Source organism: Dipodomys ordii, unplaced genomic scaffold, assembly GCF_000151885.1.
Source record: "Dipodomys ordii isolate 6190 unplaced genomic scaffold, Dord_2.0 Scaffold12, whole genome shotgun sequence".
NCBI lineage: Eukaryota > Metazoa > Chordata > Mammalia > Rodentia > Heteromyidae > Dipodomys > Dipodomys ordii.
Window position 1 is genome coordinate 17,057,929 of NW_012267228.1, and position 20,709 is coordinate 17,078,637.

Sequence of the window (20,709 nt, forward strand, 5' to 3'; positions counted from 1 at the left end):
CTTTTGCATTCACAGACCAGCCAAATAACAACCAAAGTAATTACTCTCTCCTGGGAACTTTCTGTTTCTATTGTCATCAAATATGGACATCTGGAAAGAATTCAGACATTGATTCATAAAAGGAAAGAGGATGCCAGAGGCTACAAAGTAGTAGATTGATTAAATACCTGGCAGACCCAAATCCGTAGTGACTTCCATCCTCTGCATGAGGGATTGGTATCCTTCCCCCTTCTCTGAATAGGCCAGAAGACACTTCCTGTATCTTGTGAGCGCACAGTCTGTGTGTGCCTGCTACCTTGCCTAAAAACATGTCTGCTGCTTCAAGTAACTTTATTCCACCAGATTCATATTTTATTGAGTCACAATAAACCAAAGGGAAGGAAAATGGAGAAACTTGCCGGAAGGAAGATGACTTTTACAACGCAGTTGGTAAATAGAGTGAGAAAGGGCATCCTCGCTATATTTTTGAAGTGGCAAAAACCTGCAGTGATTACATTATTCAGCAGTAATATAATACTCTCTCACATTTATTCCCAGCAGGGAGGACCTGGGGTTTTAATCATTTAGTAAATGCACTTGTGCTGATTCTCGGCAGATTTGTCAAATGCTGTAAATGAACCAGGTTTTATCTACCTTTCTCTTTGGGGGACCAGTTCTATTTTTCATCTGCAGCACAAGCAATTTCCAGCAGAAAAAAAAACAACAAAAAACAACAACAACACAACACCTGGGAAGGGAAAACATTCTTCCCAAGCACTCAGGAGGCTGCAGGTGCTGGGCCAAGCTGCCGTACCTTGGGAAGGACTTTCAGAACTGGCTATCAATCAAGCTCCCTGATGCTTGCTTAAGGCTGCAGGGACAGAAGGGCTGCGACATCTTACAGTTTTCTGGGCATCTCATGGGAAGCCTGGTTCACAGGATCACTTCACGGTGTCTGTACACACTTTATGAAAAACTGGAATTCTGGATGGGTAAGAGGATAGCCTTCTGGGGGAAATCTGACTTCAATCTGTCCGTTTTGCCTTTTTCTGGCTGTGCAGCCTGTAGACAGTTAATTATTCTTCCCCCCTCTCTCTCCCTCTCCATTCCCGTCTTCCTCTTCCTCACGCTTTCTTCCCTTTCCTTCCTAATTCTTTCTTCTTCTCCAGTTCTAGAATTTGAATGCAGTTCTCACTTTGGGGGGGGTGTGTGCCAGAACTGGAGCTTGAACTCAGGGCCTTGCAGTCTTGCTCGGTTTTTTGGGGTTTTTTTGCTCAAGGCTGGTCGTTTGCCACGTGAGCCACACCCTCACTTCCAAATTTTTGCTGGTTAATTGGAGATCAGAGTCTTATGGATTTTTCTCTCTGGGCCTCAAACTATGATCCTCAGATCTAGGCATCGTGAGTAGCTGAGATTTTTCAGACAGTGAGCCGCCAGTTCTCAACTCAGGCCTCACTCTTGCTCAGCTGGCTTGCTCATCTGGTGCTCCACCACTTAATCCATATCTCCACCCTTCAGTTCCTGTTTTTAAAAATGGATGGAAAGGATCCAACAGGTTTGCTGAAGTTAGGCATATATATATATATATATATATATATATATATATATATATATATATACATACATACATATATATATATATATGGAAATTAGCTTTATACCTTTAGAATAAGTGTTCAGGAAGAAGAGTAGATCTTTCTCCTTGAAACCCTGAAAAACAGAAGTTCTCAACACAATTTCCACGAATGAAAAGCACTGACAGGTCACAGGGGAAAAAAAAGAGAGAGAAATTGCTCTTGGCCAGGTCACAGAAAAATAAAAAAGAAATGTCCTTGGCCATTTAAAAATATGTTCAAGCTCCCTAATCAGAAGAAAAATAAAACTTGATATGGTACTGGGATATCATTTTTCACCTATTAAACTGGCAAAAACCCAATCCTCAGACTTCACATCATACTGTAACACGGTGCAGAATTCTGCCCTCACAGACATGGTTGGCAAGAATGCAAAACAGTACAACCCTTTGGGGAGTTAATTGCCGATCAGTAACAAAATTACAAAAGCATTGACTTTTTGCTTGGCAATTTTACTTGGAGGAATTTGTTTTACACTGGAACTTAAACAAGGAAAAAGTGAAGTGACCAATGCATCTTGTTACCATTTACAGAATTCTGTGCACGAATCAGAAGCTAGAAATAGCCAAGGGTCCATCCAAAAGCCCAGGTTAAATAAACCGCAGTATTACACCACTGTGAAGGGGAGAATGGAAATCTTTATGCTCCATGAAGAAGCTTGGGAAAACTATTATGTGAAAAGGCTAGGAGGCAAACAACATGAAGAATCCTAAGGTCATTGAGAAAGGAGAGAATGTAACAGTGCATTTGTATCTGCAGAAATAAACAGAAAAACATAATGCAACAAATTAATGAGTGGCCATGTACAATACAGGAGGCCAAAGGGTGGAACATTAGGTAGGTAGAGCCAGGGCCTAGAATAAAACGTCTTTTGATTTCATATTTATTGCTTAAGGCTGGCAATTTATCACTTGAGCGATATGTCCATTTCTGGCTTTTTGCTGGTTAATTGGAGGGAAGAATCTCTTTGATTTGTCTGCCCCATCTGGCTTCATATCTCTATCTTTAGATCTCAGACTCCTGAGTAGATAGAACTACAGGCTTCAGCCACGCGCACTGGGGGCCATTTTAATTTTTTGAATCAGGTAACTCTATTGCCAATTCAAATAATAAAATAAAAGTAAAGAACATTTCTGGGCACCAAGAGTTCAGGCTTGTAATCCTAACTACTCAGAACTATTTGAAGCCAGCCAGGACAGAAAAGTCATGAACTCTCCATTTCCAACTTCCCAGCAAAATGCTGGATTGGAGGCATGGCTCAGGAGGTAGAGGTCTAGGTATAAGAAAAAAAATCTAATGAGAACCAATACACACACACACACACACACACACACACACACACACACACTCACACACATTTACTAAAATCAAAGACTTTTTCAATCAGTTGGAACCTGTGTGTGAATTGTCTGTCAGTTTCAGAGTTATCTCTAGCTTCTTGCTGCATTGTCAACCTTGAGGAAAGAACATGTCTTATAGAATGACATAACTGGGGAGTAGCCATATGTCTTGCTCTCCATAGAGAGTTTAAATGAGAACTTGTGTGTGTGTGTGTGTGTGTGTGTGTGTGCACATGAGCACAAGTGCGTGTGTGCCAGTCCTGGGGCTTGAACTCTGAGCCTGGACACTGTCTTCAAGCTTCTTCTGTTTAAGGCTAATGCTCTACCACTTGAGCCATTTCTAGCTTTTTGGTAGTTTATGAGAGATAAGTCTCCTGAACTTTCTTACAGGGCCTGGCTTTGAACCATTACTCTCAGATCTCAGTCTCCTTGAGGGTTAAAGATTGAGCAACAAGTGCCTGTTTAAATGAGGACTTTTAAAATACACCAATGGACAAATACATGCAGGCATTTGTTGCCTTTGAGTCCAGAAGAGAAATGGTTATCAGCTGTCTGTACCAACACCTATCAATCAAGGAATGGCATGAAAATAATGAAGTTTCCATTGTTTTAATGGGAAGAGGAAAGTAGATAACCGAAGAACTCAATGACAGTTATGAACTCAGGGCCTGGACATTTTCCCTGAGCCTCTTTGTGCTCAAGGATAGTGCTGTACCACTTGAGCCACAGCGCCACTTCCAGTTTTTCAGTAGTTAATTGGAGATAAGAGTTCACGGGAACTTTTCTGCCTGGGTTGGCTTCAAACCTTGATCATCAAATTTCAGCCTCTTGAGTAGCTAGGATTATAGGCATGAGGTACCAGTGCCCCCACTTAAAATACCCAATTTTAACGTATTTCTCCTCTGAATCTCCCAGAGTACTTTATCAAGTTTCCTTCTAGGGTTAGCACTTAATTCTGAAGCCAAATTCAAAAGTGGTATCTTCTAACCAAGGCTGAGACCAAGTCACACATCTACCCTGGGTCACGTTAAAGCTGAGGTGGGAACAGTCAGATCAAAGAACAAGTTTGTCCATAGAACTGTCAACTCTTTCCTCATTGCCAATTCCCTTCACAGGAATGGGGCGGGGGGAGATCACACATACAGATGATGGGTAAAATGACTCCGATGGCAAAAAGCCAGTGAAAAAGTTGCTCATCCACACCTCAACTTCCTCACTCCACAATCATGTATCCACTAATGCCTCTGCTTCAGAATGCCTGATTGATAGATTGGGCATCTGTTTCATATAAAGAGCCCTGAATGGAACAACATTTTAGGTTCTAACAAAACAGAGGATTCATTACATAAATCATTTTCAACCTATCAGCTAGCTCATACTGAATTTCTGTTAAATCCAGGCACATTTTTCTTTTCCAGAGAGCTTGTGGCCTGCATATCGCTATTAAGGCAGAAAAACTCATATATATATTTCAAGCTGTTAAAAGACTCTAAAACAGCAATTGTAAATCTAGAAATTTGGCTTTTTTTCTCTCATTAGTTTTTTTCCTGTAATAAAGCTCTTGTATAAAATGTCTTCTGGATGAAACATTTAAAGCAGTCAATGTCCTCAGAGATCTTCTAGCTCAAAACTTGCAAATAAATGGAACTTCCTTGCTTGCTCCCAATTCCCTCACCCAGAGCAGACATTATTAATGGATCACTGCTCTCTTGTTGAGCTTGCTGGAGGCCTTACTAAACTTCTCAATTGAAAGTTCCAGACAACCTCAAACAAGGAGTAGCAATTAATACACATGATGGAATCTAATCCAGACACATTCACAACTGAGCAGAAGCATGAAGGGCCAGGGTCACAAGGAGTCAATGATGTACTTGCAACACATTTTTTGTGTGTGCCAGTCTTGGGGCTTTAATTTAGGGTTTGAACATTGATTCTGCGCTTTGGTGCTCCAGGCTAGTCCTTGGCCACCTGAGCTACAGTTCCACTTCCAGCTTTCTTGGTAGTTAATTGGAGATAATACTGTCACAGGCTTTCCTGCCTGGGCTGGCTTTGAACTGTGATCCTCAGACCTCAGCCTCCTGACTAGACAGGATTACAGATGTGAGCCACTGGTGCTTGGCCCTCCAATGCATTCTTAAATTCTGGACCTTGATACTTTCCTTGGTCCCTACCACCTGTGTAAGTTGTACTCAAAGGTCAAGTATGGATTTGTTTTGTATATGTGTGGGTTTTGTTTCATTTTCCAACAGAACAATTCCTCTTTTCTTATTACTGTTGGTGGCACTAGGGTCTCCATTCAGAGCTGCATGCTTTGTCAGGCTGGTGCTGTATTGCTTGAGCCACATTCCGGCCCCTTTTGCCTTGGGTTTCTTTTGTGGTCATTGTTTTGAGGGTTTTTTGTTTGTTTGTTTTCTTCAATGATAATGGGAAATGGAACTGCAGATCTTGAGGTTGCTAGGCAAGCACTCTACCTCCTGATTAAACTCTTTCTTGCCTTAAGTTACATTTCAAAATAGGGTTTTACACGCAGGCCTGGCCTGGACTTCCATCCACCTACCCTTCCCACGTAGTTAGGATGGCAAGGCATGTGCCACTGTGTGGAGCTACTGACTGGGATAGAGTCTTGCATTTATACCCAGTCTGGCCTCAAATTTCAACCCACTCAATTTGTTGCCTCCCTGAGCCATCAGTGCCTGGCTTTCTCATTTCTGAAAAATGAAACAACAACAACAAAAAATCGTAGCTACCCAACCAATCCCAATTAGGTATGTTTTTCAAATAACGGATTTGCCAGTCATTCCAATGCAATGATGTGGAAGCTGCTGGCTCCACATCCTTTTGTTGTAGTAGTGATCCCTCACCAATATGCTTCCACATCAGTGAGGATGCCATAATTACTATTAAACAGAAAACTGCTTTTCATTAGGGCTAATAAAAGATCCTGACAATGAACCTGAGGCATGGACAATGCTCTTTGAGGAAGAGGTGCCCTGAGCCAGGGAAGATACAAATCTCCTTAAAATATTACTCTTTATCAACTCCAGCTGAGCTTTATGTTTGCCCCAATCAAAATTTCTCTAAATGACAGAGTGTCAGAGTGAGATAGGACCTAACAATTCATGTGATTAAGCAACAGGAAGCAGAGATGGCTAAGAATCATCTGACCAGGATGATATTGCTATATGGTATTACCTCACAATGCTATGCTCCTGGTGCAGCATCCCACAAAATTGAAATCAAAGAATGAAGAATTTCCTGTCTCACAGGCCATCTCTAACCCACTGGATTCTCTAATCTTCTTTATTATTCAGTGCTTAAAAAAACTATATTAGCATGCAGAAGACTCTGGGTTCAATCCTAGCCTCACTAAAAAGTCCCACAAAATTAGAGGTTGTGGGTATAGTTCAGTGGTGTAACACAGAATTAGCATTCACAAGGCCCTAAGTTCCATCCCCAGCACAAAACAAATACAGCTGTAATGTGCACATGAATCACTGAGTGATCTGGTAAAAATAGAGAACATAGAGAACATAAGCTTTGGATGGGGCTTCAGGTTCTAAATTTCCAACAGTTTCCAGGGGCAGATCTCAAGCCCAATGGTTGCTGTAGTCATAAGAAAACCATCTGAGCCAGGCACTGGTGGCCCATGCCTATAATCTTAGCTACTCAGGAAGTTGAGATCTGAGAATCACAGTTAGAAGCCTGGGCAGGAAAGTTTGTGAGACTTACATCTCCAACTGACCACCAAAAAAGCCAGAAGTAGAGCTGTGTTTCAAGTGCTAGCGCCTTAGCTTTGAGCACAAAAGCTGAGGGACAGTGCCTAGGCCATAGGTTCAAGTCCCAGGACCAGCACAAAAGAAAAAGAAAGGTTCCAGTAGTGTACCTCTCCACAAGTCACTTATCACTGTCAATGAGGTTACTGCAGGTTGTATGGAACAGATATACAGTTGACAAAGTAAGGCCCATTTATTGAGAGAGACTCGCTAATTAAAGTCGCACTTGACCAAAGTAGAAAAGGAAGAGAATTAATTTCTCTATCCCTCCCTACAAGTCTTCCCTGCTGTGCTTTCTTTCCTGAGTTAATGTCTAGAGCAGATTTCATAGCTTTTTCCAGAAAGAAATGCATATCAACAATCACAATTTCAAGGTATTGAAACATCCACCATTATGTAGGATAAAAACCTGAGTTCTCATCTAGGTCAAGTTTTTTCTCCCCAGCAGCTCAGATGTAGCCCCTGATGGGCGATCCCAGTAACTTGCTCTCTCCTTGTCTTGAAACCATTTTCCTAAGGTTTGAATGGGAAAGGAAGAAGAGTTTGCTCAAGGGGACAGAAGACTCTTACTAACCTGGTGACAAATTCTTAGACATTGTTCCTTCTTTTGTGCACTTTTCTGAGTTACTTGGGGAATCAATATTCCCAAACTAGGATTTACAATGGTGCCCTATTTACTTAGTTATTACTCTTTCACTCTTGATTCATGTGGTTCTTCCTGGCATGTTCTAGGCACAGCCCTTACTGCTACATTCTGTATCCCCTTCTTGAGAGAGATTGATGGCTACTAATACTGCCGATTCTGGCCAATTGATTCAAGAGTAACAGATAAAGAAATGCCCATGCAATGATATCTCATGGTTTAAAATTTAATATTAAATGAATATTCTAATACCACCATGGGCAAGGAATGGGTTAACTGACAGGAATGTTAAACAAAAGATCTACCCCTAACTCCTGCTTTTATTTATCAGATTTTCCTGGAGCTAGGTAAAGGGATTTATAGGAAAAGGAATAAAAGAGCACATTACAAGAGACAGATAACAAGAAATCAGTCAGTACTAAGATTAAACACCCTCAGGCATTCATTCCTGTCTTTTGATAGGATTGCTGCAGAAGGTCAAACACTCACTCAGCCTATAATCCTACAACCAGCATTTTCCACTGGTATCATTCGAATGCCATCATTGGGATGGTCAGAGTTTTGACCTAAAAGTTCACTTAGTGTACTCTGCCCATGAATGACAGCCCCATCAGCCTTGCACCCTAAGTCAGTCTGGAGTGCACTAAAGCCCAGAAGATATTGGTTAAGTTCTTCTGTGAACATTTCTGTGCTATTCTGCCATTGCTATTTTAATCTCATGGAAGTCTAAGTGGTATATAATGTTCATCTCAGGGGTTTAAATCCCTAGATATACATATTTGTAGTTCAAAGAAGTTTTCTAGAATACAGAATGTTTTTCTGCTTGTGTATGTATGGAATGGGGAGTTGGTGCTGGGGCTTGAACACAGGGCCTAGGTGCTTTTTCTTAGCTTTTTCACTCATGGTTGGCACTCTACCACTTGAGCTACAGCTCCACTTCTGGCTTTTTGCTGGTTGGTGGAAAATAAAATCTCTTGGATTTGTATGCCAGGCCTGGCTTCAAATCTCAATCCTCAGATTTCAGCCTCATTAAATCTAGGATGTGACAGGTGTGAGCCACTGGTGCTCAACTAGTTTTCTATTTCTAATAGACTAATGCTGATCCTATCAGTGCATAGTATTGCATTCAATTTAGCTTCCAATTAACTTAATTACAGCAATTGAGCACTTGCCAATTTTCATGCAAAGAGTTACATTAAAATTTCTATGAATTTTGGTAGTTTTCTCTTGGGAAAGAAAGTTATTGCACAGAACATTAATTGTGTGTTTTACTGGGAGTGTTGCCTCACACCCATAATCCTAATTATTCAGGAGCCTGACATTGAGAGGATTGCAGTTTGAGGCTAGCATGAGGAAAAAGTTTGCAAAACTCACATAGATGGGGAAAAAATTCATGGTAGTATGCACTAGGCATGGCAAGAAGTAAACAGGAAGATCATAGCCCAGGCCTACCAAGCTCTATCTCAAAAATAACCAGAGCAAAAGGGCTGAAGGTGTGGCTCAGATGGTAGAGCAGAAGCCCATCAAGTACAAAGCCTGCAGTTCAAACCTTGTACTGCTAAGAACAAACAAGCCAACAAACTTGTGGTTTGTTCATTGGCAGGACTGAAGTACATGTCCAGAATATATAATAACTGGATATCTTACATGGAGGCTGTAATCTGACCCATGCTATGACTGGCCTAGTTGCCATTTCTTACCTCTCCAAAATCAATGCAACACAATGGGAAGCCTCAAAGCAACAGGTTTTAAAGCTATAAATGTATGTTGCCATGAAATGTCTCTTGTACTAAAACTACCTTTATCACTACAGTAAAAATGACCACAGGACCTCATTACTAATTATCCTTTGTATTGCTCTGGTTAGGGAGAGGTTTACTAGACAAGCTGGTGTCAGTGTTTGTCTTGTTCAGAGGCCCCTACAAATGGTATCCTTACACCGAGAGCCACATGAGACTCCAGCACTCTGCTCAAAGCTGACTAAAACAGACAGCAGTACTCAAGCCTGCAGTGGCCGTTGGTCAGCTGGCTGGTGCCCCTGGTGATATAATTCATGAATTATAGAAGTCTTTGATTATTTCAATTAGGATCTTCCCTAAGGACGTCCAGCTTATTTTCTAGAGAATCAAAACCTAATCTTTCAGCCACCCTTGTTCACACGCTAAAAATGGCATGGGAAAAGAGAGGCTCGGAGGTTATGAGATTTTTTTTTCCTCTGCCCTGATGTCTCCAGGGTAAATGACACCAAAACTCAATGGTCCCTCTGTCTGAAAGGAATTGCCAAGAGTAAAATGAAACCTAACAAAGAAGGCACTGTATGGATCTAAAATTTATCATTTTTGCTTTTTGACACAAGTACACTGATATTTTTTTAAAGCATCCTTAGGAAATAATTGAACCAACACCATAATATGTATGTACAGGGTCATCATGGTAATGGCAGTTTTCATAAGGAAGGCAAAAACCAATCTAAATGACTAAGACATTGATGAAGTACTCATATAGTAAAGCATCCAGCTATATTTTACTATGGGAAAAAAAATCCATAATAGATTTAGTGAAGAAAAAAGTTTATATATTAGATTATATAGTGTACATATATAATTTACAAAGATAGAAGATGATTTTTAATTAAAAAATGATGATTTACATTACACACAGAGATTTTTGTTCTCTGTGTGTGCTTTTCTAGGAAATAATCATGAAAATCTGAAATCCAAAACACTCAGAAATCCAAACTTTTTGAGCATCAGCCTGACACCACAAGTGGAAAATTCCACACCTGACTTTATGTGTCAGATCACAGTCAAACTGTCCTATGAAATTACTTAGGCAAGCTGGGCCTGGTGGTTCACGCCTGTACTCCTAGCAACTCAGGAGGCAGAGTGAGGATCACAGTTCAAGGATAGTCTGGGCAAAAGATTAGCAAATCCTCTATTTCAACAACAAAAATTGGGGGCTGGGAAGGCAACTCAGAGGTAGAGTGCTTGCCTTGCATACATGAGGCCCACCTAAGCAGAAAAAGCCAGAAGTAGCACTGTGGCTCAAATGGTAGGGTGCTAGCCTTGAGCTGAAGTGCTGAGGGACAGCGCCCAGGCCTAGATAGAGTTCAGGCCCCACAACCAACAAAAAAAAGGAAAAAGAAATGGGACATGGGGGTGAGCATGCTGTAGAGAAGCAGTGTGTAGGAGAATCATGGTCCAAGGCCAGCCTGGGCAAAAATCAAAAGACTTTGTAAAAGAATGGAGATAGAGCTCCAGTATAGAGCACCTGCTTAGCAAGTTTAAACCCCAGCACTGAAAGAAAAATAAAAAGAACTTCAGGTTATGAGTAGAAGGTGAATATGAAACATTAAACATAAAAGAATTTCAGGCAACCTGAATTTATAATTGGTAAAGATACCTAAACCACAGGAGGAAAGGGTGTAACTCATTAACAGAGCATGTGCCAAATACATATGAGGCCCTGAGTACTATTCCTAGTACCACAAATCATCGTCATCATCACCATTACCATCATCGCCATCACCACCATCATCATCACCATGACATGAAATTTAATTCCTTTTTCTTTTTTTGTGTTAGTTGTCTTTTGGGCAAAACCAGCACTACTCTAGATGAGCCTATCTAATTGAAATGTACTCCAAGCCACAGGTAAAATTTTCTATATCGCTGTAGTTCTATTTTACCTAACCCAATATATCTGAAAGTGATCATTTAAATATATAAACACTATAATCTCACTGAGTTGTTTGCATTCATTTCCCCCTAAGTTTGAAATTCCTCATGTATCACATACAGCACACAGCAATTTAGAATATTTTAAGTGCTTAAATAACCACAGGTACTGAACAGTGCAGTTCTAAGATGTGCGCACCATTCTGCACACTCAGTAGATAGTATTTTGAGTTTTGATAACTTTTTCTGTGTGTGTATGCACAAGTGTGTACATGTGTGTGTATGTGTGTGTGTATGCATATAGAAGGGCAATGGAGTAAAATGGATAGATGAATTTTACTTTGTACTAGTACTAGGGCTTGAACTCAGGCCCTCATGTTCTTGCTTAGCTTTTTGCACAAGGCTGACACTTGACCATTTGAGCCACATTCCACTTTCAGCTTTTCGATGGTTAATTGGAGATAAGAGTCTCATGGATTTCCTGACTGGACTGGCATCAAACTCTAATCTTCATATCTCAGCCTCCTGAGTAGTTCAGATTACAGACATGAGCCATCATATCCAGCTTGATAAAACACTTTTTAAAAAAAGAAAAGAAAAGAAGGCAGGCTCATGTATGGGTGGCTCAGGCCTATCAACCAGTTACTTGGGATGATGATTTTGAGGCTGACCCAGATAAAAAGTTAGTGGGACCCTCATCTCAACCAAACAAGCTAGGCCTGGTGGTTCATATCTGTTATCCTAGGTAAGTGAGAGGCTCTAGGTAAAAGGATTATAGTGCTAGCTCAAAAATAATGAGAGGTTAAAAGGGTTAGGGGCGTGGCTCAACTGGTAGAGCATCTTTACTAGCAAGCATGAAGCTTGGAGTTCAAACACTAGTACCACAAAAAAAAAAAAGACAAAACAAAAGGAAAAGCAAGCCATGCTCAAGTTCGCAGTAGTTATGTTTAAGAAGGAGAGACTAACCCTCAGAGGTTTTTAATCTCTGAAGTGCTGCATTCTATTTCAGTGACATTAGTCATCTTCAAGAGACTATTGTCCATTTTCTGGTTTAGTAAGCCTTTTTGTTAAGACCACGCAGATCTAATGGATGCCATTCTCTTTTACAAACATGCCTTCGGTGCCCTCTGACCTGTCCCTTATCTTGCTCTTGTACTCTCACAGGATCAGCTGAGGACACACTACCAAACAGCTTTCTAAACTGGTTTTCTCAGGCTACATCCCCACCGCCAGCAGTGTTAGAACAGCTCAATAGGCTGTATAGAGGTTCTCGAAGTATAATCATGAGAAAGAACTTAGGTTGTAACCTGGAGTAAAGCAATGACCACGCACACACAAACACGTGTTAGTATTCTCTGGAGAAATTCACTGATACTTAATGCTATTATCTTCCCCACTCTGAAAGTCTAGGAAGTGCGCATGTCCATCATATCCATACGTCCCCAGAGATTAGCCAGCACATACTAAATACCAGGAGGACCCCATCGATACAGAACAGCCTCCTCATCCTCATAAAAACCACTTCTTCAGACTTATATTTCCTCTGGCCCCCGCACCAAAGCACACAGGAAGAGGACCCTGGATTGTTGCTTGTGTGTCACTGTCTCTGCCAATGTGATTTCATTGAATTTAGCCTGGTTGTGAGATTCAAGAAGGCATCATGGTATATTTTTATATTATTATTATTATTCTATAGCAGCAATTTCCAAAACAGAGACCACTTAGGTTTTTGTCTGCCAAGATGAGATGTTAATAATGAAGTTCTCTTCCTCAGATCATCAAACTATGAGGAAACGCTTTGGACTAAAGCCTTCCCTAGAGAAAGATTTTTGTCTCATTTCGCAGAGGATTAATAGTGAAATGTGGGCTATACAGAGGCAAGGAACTGCTAATATCTAGGCTTAATGATCTTTTATTCAAGAGCTCAGGCATGTGAATCAATTCTTCCTAATTTTTTGTTAGTCTTTATTTCTAATGGGGGTGATGAGTCACTGGCTTTGGTTGCTTGATGCATGGCCTTGGAAGGTAAAGTTCAAATCAGGAAAAGTAGTCATAAAGAGCTCTCCAAACGCATCTTTGGATAAATCAAAGTCATTGCCTAGACTCAAAGCTCTTTAGAAGTTGGCCTGAATTTAATCAGAAGGTCACTTAGCTTGACTTTCAGTTCCTCATTTGCAAAATAGAATAAATGGTGGCATTCTAGGGTTCACTACCCTCCTAGGGTATTGATTGTCTACTGACTTCACAAATACATAATTCTCATGCTATGCCCAACTTGGTGGATAGGCAATGAAAAGCTATTTATTAAATATCAATCACGTATCATCGTCCACACTGAAAGTCCATGTCCACATTTGTAACCCCACTGCACAGTTCTGAAAGCTACATCCACAATTCTACCCCACTGTCTATTACAGCTATGGATCCAGTTCTTCAACCTCAAGTCCTCCACTCTTGGATTAAGAGATTGCAAGCTTATTATAGTATCAGCCTGGGTGCTTCACAATTACAAAGACACTGATGAGCAGGGTGCTGGTGGCTCATGCCTCATGCCTAACCTCAAAGAGCTAAGATCTGAGGACTGTCATCCAAATCTAGCCTGGGCAGAAAAATCCACGAGACTCTTCTCTCCAATTAAACACCAAAAAGCTGAAAGTAGAGCTGTGGTTCAAGTGGTAGAGTTTGAGTCTTAAGCAAAAAAGGCAGGGATAGTGCCTGGACCCTGAGTTCAAGACAGACAGACACACACACACACTCACACACTCACACACACACGCACACACACGTGTGTGCCCCAATTCAAAGCAACAGGGGCTTTGTCATTTTGATTACCTCCCCTTCCATGAACTAGGGAACTTTAAGGAGCAGTAGGGGATTCATTTTTATGGTATAGATTCTGTCCCGGTGATTCCAGTTCCCAGGACTCCACACAACTTTATCAGTAGAGAAACATTTACAAAGGTTTGCCCCTCCCCTCCTCAACAGAGCAATCCTAAATTTATTTTTACCTTTAATTATCTGGTTAAGAAATAAACATTAAATTGATAATGGCAAAAGAGCAAAAGAAACAAGGGAACAGAGAACAAGAGAATGGTACAGAACAGAATCTTCATCTGAGGAGTCAAAAAACCTATGTTCAAATCCTAGATGAGAATTGCCTGGCATAGAGTTACTCCATCAGGTAAATCATTGTTCTAGTGTACTTCTATCCCATGTGCAAACTTGGGACACATGTCTGCAAAACATTTATTTGTCATCTATCTGGAACTCAGGCTTAAATAGAGGGCTTGCATTCTTTTTTTTTTTGGGGGGGGTCCAGTCATGGGGCCTGACCTCTGGGTCTGGGCGCTGTCCCTCAGCTCCTCAGCTCAAGGCTAGCGCTCTACTACTTGAGCCACAGTGCCACTTCCAGCTTTTTACTTTTTGTTTATGTGGTGCTGAGGAATTGAACCCAGGGCCTCATGCATGCAAGGCAAGCGCTCTACCACTGAGCCACCTTCCCAACCCTGAGGGCTTGCATTCTGATGTGGTAAGCCTGCTAACTCAAATGTGTTTATTTGTTATGAGACCAAGGGTAACGCCTATTAACCTTCTGTGTTTGTGTCTCCTTGTCTGTAAAACAGGAATAACAAAAGCATGTTTTTCATCGAATAGTTGCAATAGCCGCCACTTTTACTGCTCAAGAAATATGTCTGGTTCTCTTCCTGCTAGAAACAAAGCAGGACAGTGTTTCCTCATCTTCCTGAGGGTTAAGAAAATCTGGGACTTGATTTAGCCAAATAAGGCATCTGTCACTTTCAGGTAGACAACCAGCCCTCTCCTTCCCCATTCTCCCACCAGACCCAAGGCAAGTGTGAGAAAGAAAGACAGCCCTGTATGTAAGAACTGACATCTGAGACTTTGTTATTACAGCATAAGTTAGCCCCATCATGTTGTAAACTGTTATGAAAACTGCCTGAATCAATAACCTTCAGCGATCAGAACTGGGTGCCGGTGACTCACACAGGTAATTCTATTTGGGAGGTGAGAACAGGAGTATTCCAGTTTGAGGCAAGCCTAACCACTAAAGTCTGTGAGATTCTTCTCTACAACAGGAACCCGGGTGAAGTGGGATATGAGCCAGCAACAATGGGGAGCTGAAATAGGAGATCTCCATCCAGGTGTACATCCAGGGGAAAAGCAAGACTGTACCCTAAAAATAAGGAGTGATGCTGGGTGGCCTGTGGAATCCCAGCTACTCAGGAGGCTGAGAATTGAGGATGGCAGTTCCAAGCCAGCCTGGGTGGAGACTCTTACCTCTAACCAGCAAAAAGTCAGGCATGGATGTGTGGCTCAAGTGGTAGAATTGGTATGTCATGGGTGCAGGGAGGCCCAAATATTGGTGTTTGTATGCATACACACACACACACACACACACACATAAACACATACACGGCAGTGAAAATCACTGCTAGAAGCATGGCTTAATGGTATTGTAGCAGTCTAGCAAATACAAGGGCCTGAGTTCAAACCATAGTACTGCCTAAATAAAACAATCAGTAAACCATCAAGGATCAGATCACATTTGGCACCAAGTTAGCATTTCCTAAGCATTAAGCTAAATCTAAACATTGAGTTAGGCAAAGTTCTGCAACACTGCTTTGCCATTAAAATGAAATTGAAAAAAAAAAAGCCTTGCTCATAATGTGTATGTGTTAGGTAGGGATGCCATACCAAAACGCCACAGACTAGCTGGAAAACCTCAGACCTTCATAATAGCACTGTTTGGAGGAAAGAAGTCCAAGATCAGTTTACGGGCGTGGAGTAGCTCTGGGAAAGGCTTCTGCTTGGCTTATACCAGCTCAGCATGTGCCAATATGATCTCTCCTTGGTCTATGAGGCTGCCCTGCCTCCCTGCCCTGGAAAAGGAGAATGGCTGTTCCCTTTCTTTCTCGTGTGTGTGTGTGTGTGTGTGTGTGTGTGTGTGTGTGTGTGTGTGTATCACAGGCACTGCCAATCTCAGGGTCTAAGCACTGTCCCTGAGCATTTGTGTTCAAGGCTAGCTCTCTACCACTTTGAGTCACAGCTCCATTTTTGGTTTTGGGGTGGCTAATTGGAGATAAGTCTCATAGGCTTTCTTCCCTGAAGCGTTCTTGCCTGGACTGGCTTAGAAACATGATCCTCAGATCTCAGGTGTGAGCCACCAGTGCCAGTCATGCCAGTCACTCTCTCCTCTCTCTCCCCTGTCTCCTCTCTATCTGTTTCTCCTTCCGTCCCCCTCTGCGTCTCCCTCTCTCTTCAATGGAGGAGCTTGAATTCAGGGTCTAGGCACTATGCCTGAGCTCTTTTGTTCAAGGCTAGTATTCTACCACTTTGAGCCACAGATCCAGTTCTGGTTTTAATTGGAGATGAGAATCTGATGGACTTTCCTGCCAGGGCTGGCTTTGAACCGTGATCCTCAGATCTCAGCTTTGTGAGTAGCTAGGATTACAGGCATGAGCCGTTGGCATCCAGCTCTTTCTCTTTTCATAAGATTACCACCCTACTGGATTATGATTGTACCCTCAGGGCTTTGTATAACCTTAATTACCTCTTAAAAACTATTTCCCTCTAAAGGCAATGATTTTGAGGGGTGGGGCATCTTAGGGAGACACACTTTAGTCCATAGCACTGTCCATGCACATTTTGGTAACAAACACTTATTATCCAGTTTTCTTTCACCAGGCCAAAGAAATCAAACCATTTGCCTTTTCTTGGGGTGCTTGGTAATAAGTTCTCTAACACAGAAGCAGTTAGCTCAGGGAGTTTCTTCAATCATTAGGCAGAATTTTGATGTCTAAAACACTCCTGATATGGGGGCCACTTCAATTGCAGCATGTGTTATAACAGGGCCTGAGACTCAATTGCAGACAAGGGCGGCTGAGCAATCTGCGGAAGCCAGCCATGTGCACGATAATTCAGAAAGGGCAGAGAAACCGGATCCAAGGGGGAAATCACAGGCAGTTAATGAGAATCAGATGCAGTGTAATTTAGACCTTGGTGCACATTCTGATCTCCGGGCACACGGAATTACAGCCATAAACAGACCAGACTTGATTTTATGCAGCATTTTTGTCTCTCACAGAATCCCCACAGCATCACCAAGCAAACTCTTTGCTCCTGGTATGTCAGGAGTAGACAACGCAAGGGGAGAATATGCCTTCATAACTCACCCTCAGCACCTTCATTTAGAATTCATGCCACCCATGTGGGCTGGTTTGGATGGGATGAGTGACCCATTGCCCAGGTGAAAAATAGACTTCCTCCCACCCCCGCTTTCCCACAAAAACATACTCATAAAATACACCCAAATGTCCCTTAAAGGGGCTGGCAAAATCTAACCATGAGCCACAATAAAAACCTTGCTAGGATTTATCAGTTGTTACGTCAACATCTGTGTAGATGCATATAAATATATGCATATAAATATATGCATCTACATTTTATGCACGCAGAAATGAAACCTCATAAAATATGGCTTCACCTTTCTACGTGTGAGGTTTTCTCTTTCACTGTGCTTTTGCTTTTGACTTTTGGGTCAGTTTGAGGCTTGAACTCAAAGTGTGGGCACCATCCTTTAGTGCTTTTGCTCAAGACTGGTGCTCTGTCGCTTGAGACACAGCTTCACTTCTGACTTTTGCTGGTTAAGTGGAGATAAGAGTCTCGTAGATATTTCCTGCCTAGGCTAGCTTCAAACTGAGATCCTCAAATCTCAGTCTCCAAATAGCTATTATTACAAGCATGAACCGCTAGCACTGGATGTTTCATTGTTGTTGTTGTTTTAAACTAATCACTATCTAATAATTAATTACTGTTGATCTCCCAACCCATTTCAGCTCAGGATCATCAGCTCTGAAATCCATTTCACTAAAGGACAACGATACTCCAGTTAGACCAAAACAGATGGAGTCAGGACCATCCCTTTTGTTTAGGCAGAAGAACTTTGGGGATTCCTCATTTTCACTTGCTGAGTTTTGTTTTGTTTTTTGTTTTAAATACATGGCATCTGGGTAGAGAAGAAGCCAACACATGTTGAAACCATCTTCAGGCGAAGAGACTGTAGAACTCTTTTCTAAGAGTTGAGGGTTAAAGGTGGGAAGGAAGTCCATTTTCTTCCAGCCCTGAAATCTGCTTGGTGCTGCATGATTTGGTTGCATGTCAGAGAACCTGCCCCATCCAAACATGCACAGGGGAAGTGAGTGGACCCAATGGACCTGAGGCTGAATAGGGCGCCACACAGCTAGGCTGGGAGGCAGAGATAACGCCATGCTACCCTCTTCTCCACCTCTGGATTCTACTGTCCCCTCTGTTGGCTTTTCTCTCTCCTGAGATGGTCAGGGTTCCTCTTTGCTGATTGTTTCAGCAAAAGTGCCATGCTTCTTATCCTGGCTCAGTCACATGTCCATTCATGAGCCAATCATGGTGACCAGGGACAGGCCTTGCTCCAGTTGCTCAGCTCTGTCTCATTTGTTTATCATCAGCTCCAGTAAACCATGTGAACTTAAGAATGATGTCATGTCACAAAGGCAAATCAAGCCGCATTTCCTCTTGAGTTAGAGCCGACACCTTTACAGATGAGGAAAGTGATGATCAGTACTGACCCTGAGCCCCCAGACCACCAATCCTTATCTCCTGATCAGTGCTCACGCCCAGAGAGGAACACAGAGTTTTACCACTGCATTTAGTGAATGTTTATCATTGAGAGAAACCCTGGCATTTTCCTCTCTCGAATCACTTTTAGGAGTTGTGGCAAGGGATTCGCCCAGCTTTCAAATGGGAAACTTAATGTGCCATGAACTTCTGGTTATAACACTAAGAAGTAAAAACTCTCTTTGGGGCCATTTAGAAATTATCTCCCCCCTAACTCCAGACCCATGGTCTGTAATGTTGTAATTGCCTTTGCAAATAAATTTGAACATGAAGGTCACCTTGTATTAACCAATATACATTGTATTTTGTGTGTAACTGATCGGCTCCATGGCTGGAGTCTTGAGTAGTGGCTCTGAGAGAAGCAAAACACATAGCTCACCTCGAAAACAACTTGCACAAAATCTAACAGTGAAGAAGGAAGCATATTAGAGAAATAAGGCTGAGATAGGGTTTCCTCCCTCCCCATTACCCCTCCACCCCCTGAACACTAGTTTGCTGTTAGGAAGCAATACAAGTAAAGCTGTGACTTTTGAACTCTGTAAATATTATTACAGTGCCTGGGGAGATGAACTCACCCCAACACAGAGCAAGGCACAATATAAGGAGCAGTCCTGGCTTCTTTCTTTTATCACATGTCCCTTCTCCAACCTGCTTATGGGGGCCAGAATTTTGGTTTTGGTTTGCTCCTTTGTCTTGTCTTTAATAGTTCAGGGCTTCACACACACACACAAAGTAATTTCTCATTGAATCGTTCAGCTGAGCTGCTCTAGCTGGTACTCACAAGTGTTGCTAGGATATAGTGTGTAAACATTAAGAGATGGAGACCAGATCAGGCTGGTGGCTTACACCTGTAATCCTAGCTACTTCGGAGGCTGAAATCTGGGGACCACCATTTGAAGCCAGCCCAGTCAAGAAAAGTCTGTGAGACTCTTATCTCCAATTAACCATCACAAAGAGCTGAGAGTTGAGCTGCAGCTCAAGTGGTAGACTATCAGCCTTGAGTGGAAAAGCTAAGGGACAGTGCACAGGCACTGAGTTCAAGCCCCAGAACTGGCACAGTCCATAAAACAAACTCCATCCTCAACTTTTTTCTATCGAGAAAAAAAGCTATTGGAGCTATTGCCATGCTTTAAATTTTTGTTTACTTATTTAAAGCAGTATGGTGGTAAATTTCTAAAACACAGGCCCATCAGCATTTCCGAATCACAGGGATTTTAAAATATATTATAAAGCTATGGCAATTAAACAGTCAAGAACACACAGCAGGAAAAGTATAGTCTTTTCAATAAATGGCATTAGAGAACTGTCTATCCACATGCAGAAGAACAAAAATAGAACCTTATCACACAAGAATCAACTTAAAATGGATTAAAGGCTTAAACATAAGACCTGGAACTATAAAACTACCAGAAGAGAACAGAGGAAAAGCTTTATGACATTGATCTGGGTGAGATTTCTTGGCCACAGGCAATGAAAGCAAAACCAGACCCACAGGATTGTATTAACCCAAAAACTATGTGCAACAGTGGGAAAAAACATAGAGCGTGAATAGATAGCCCAAGACTGGGAGCAAATTTTTATAAATCCTATACTATATAAGGGGTTGGTATCTAAAATATACCAGAACTCTTTACTCAATAGCAAAAAAACAAATAAACTGACTTTTTAAAAATGAAAAAAGGAACTAGGCACTGGTGGCTCATGCCTGTAATCCTAGTTACTCAGGAGGCTGAAGTCTGGGGATTGCAGTTTGAAGCCAGCCCAGGCAGGAAAGACTATTAGCCTCTTATTTCTAATTAATCACCAGAAAACCAGAAGTGAGCTGTGGCTCAAAGTGGTAGAGCGCTAGCCTTGAGCACAAAAGCTTTGGGATAGCTCACAGGCCCTGAGTTCAAGCTTCATGATTGACAGGGAAAAAGAAAAAAAAGAAAAAGGGCCTCAACAGCCATTTCTCAAAACATGACATACAAACATCCAACAGGCATGTGAAAAAAT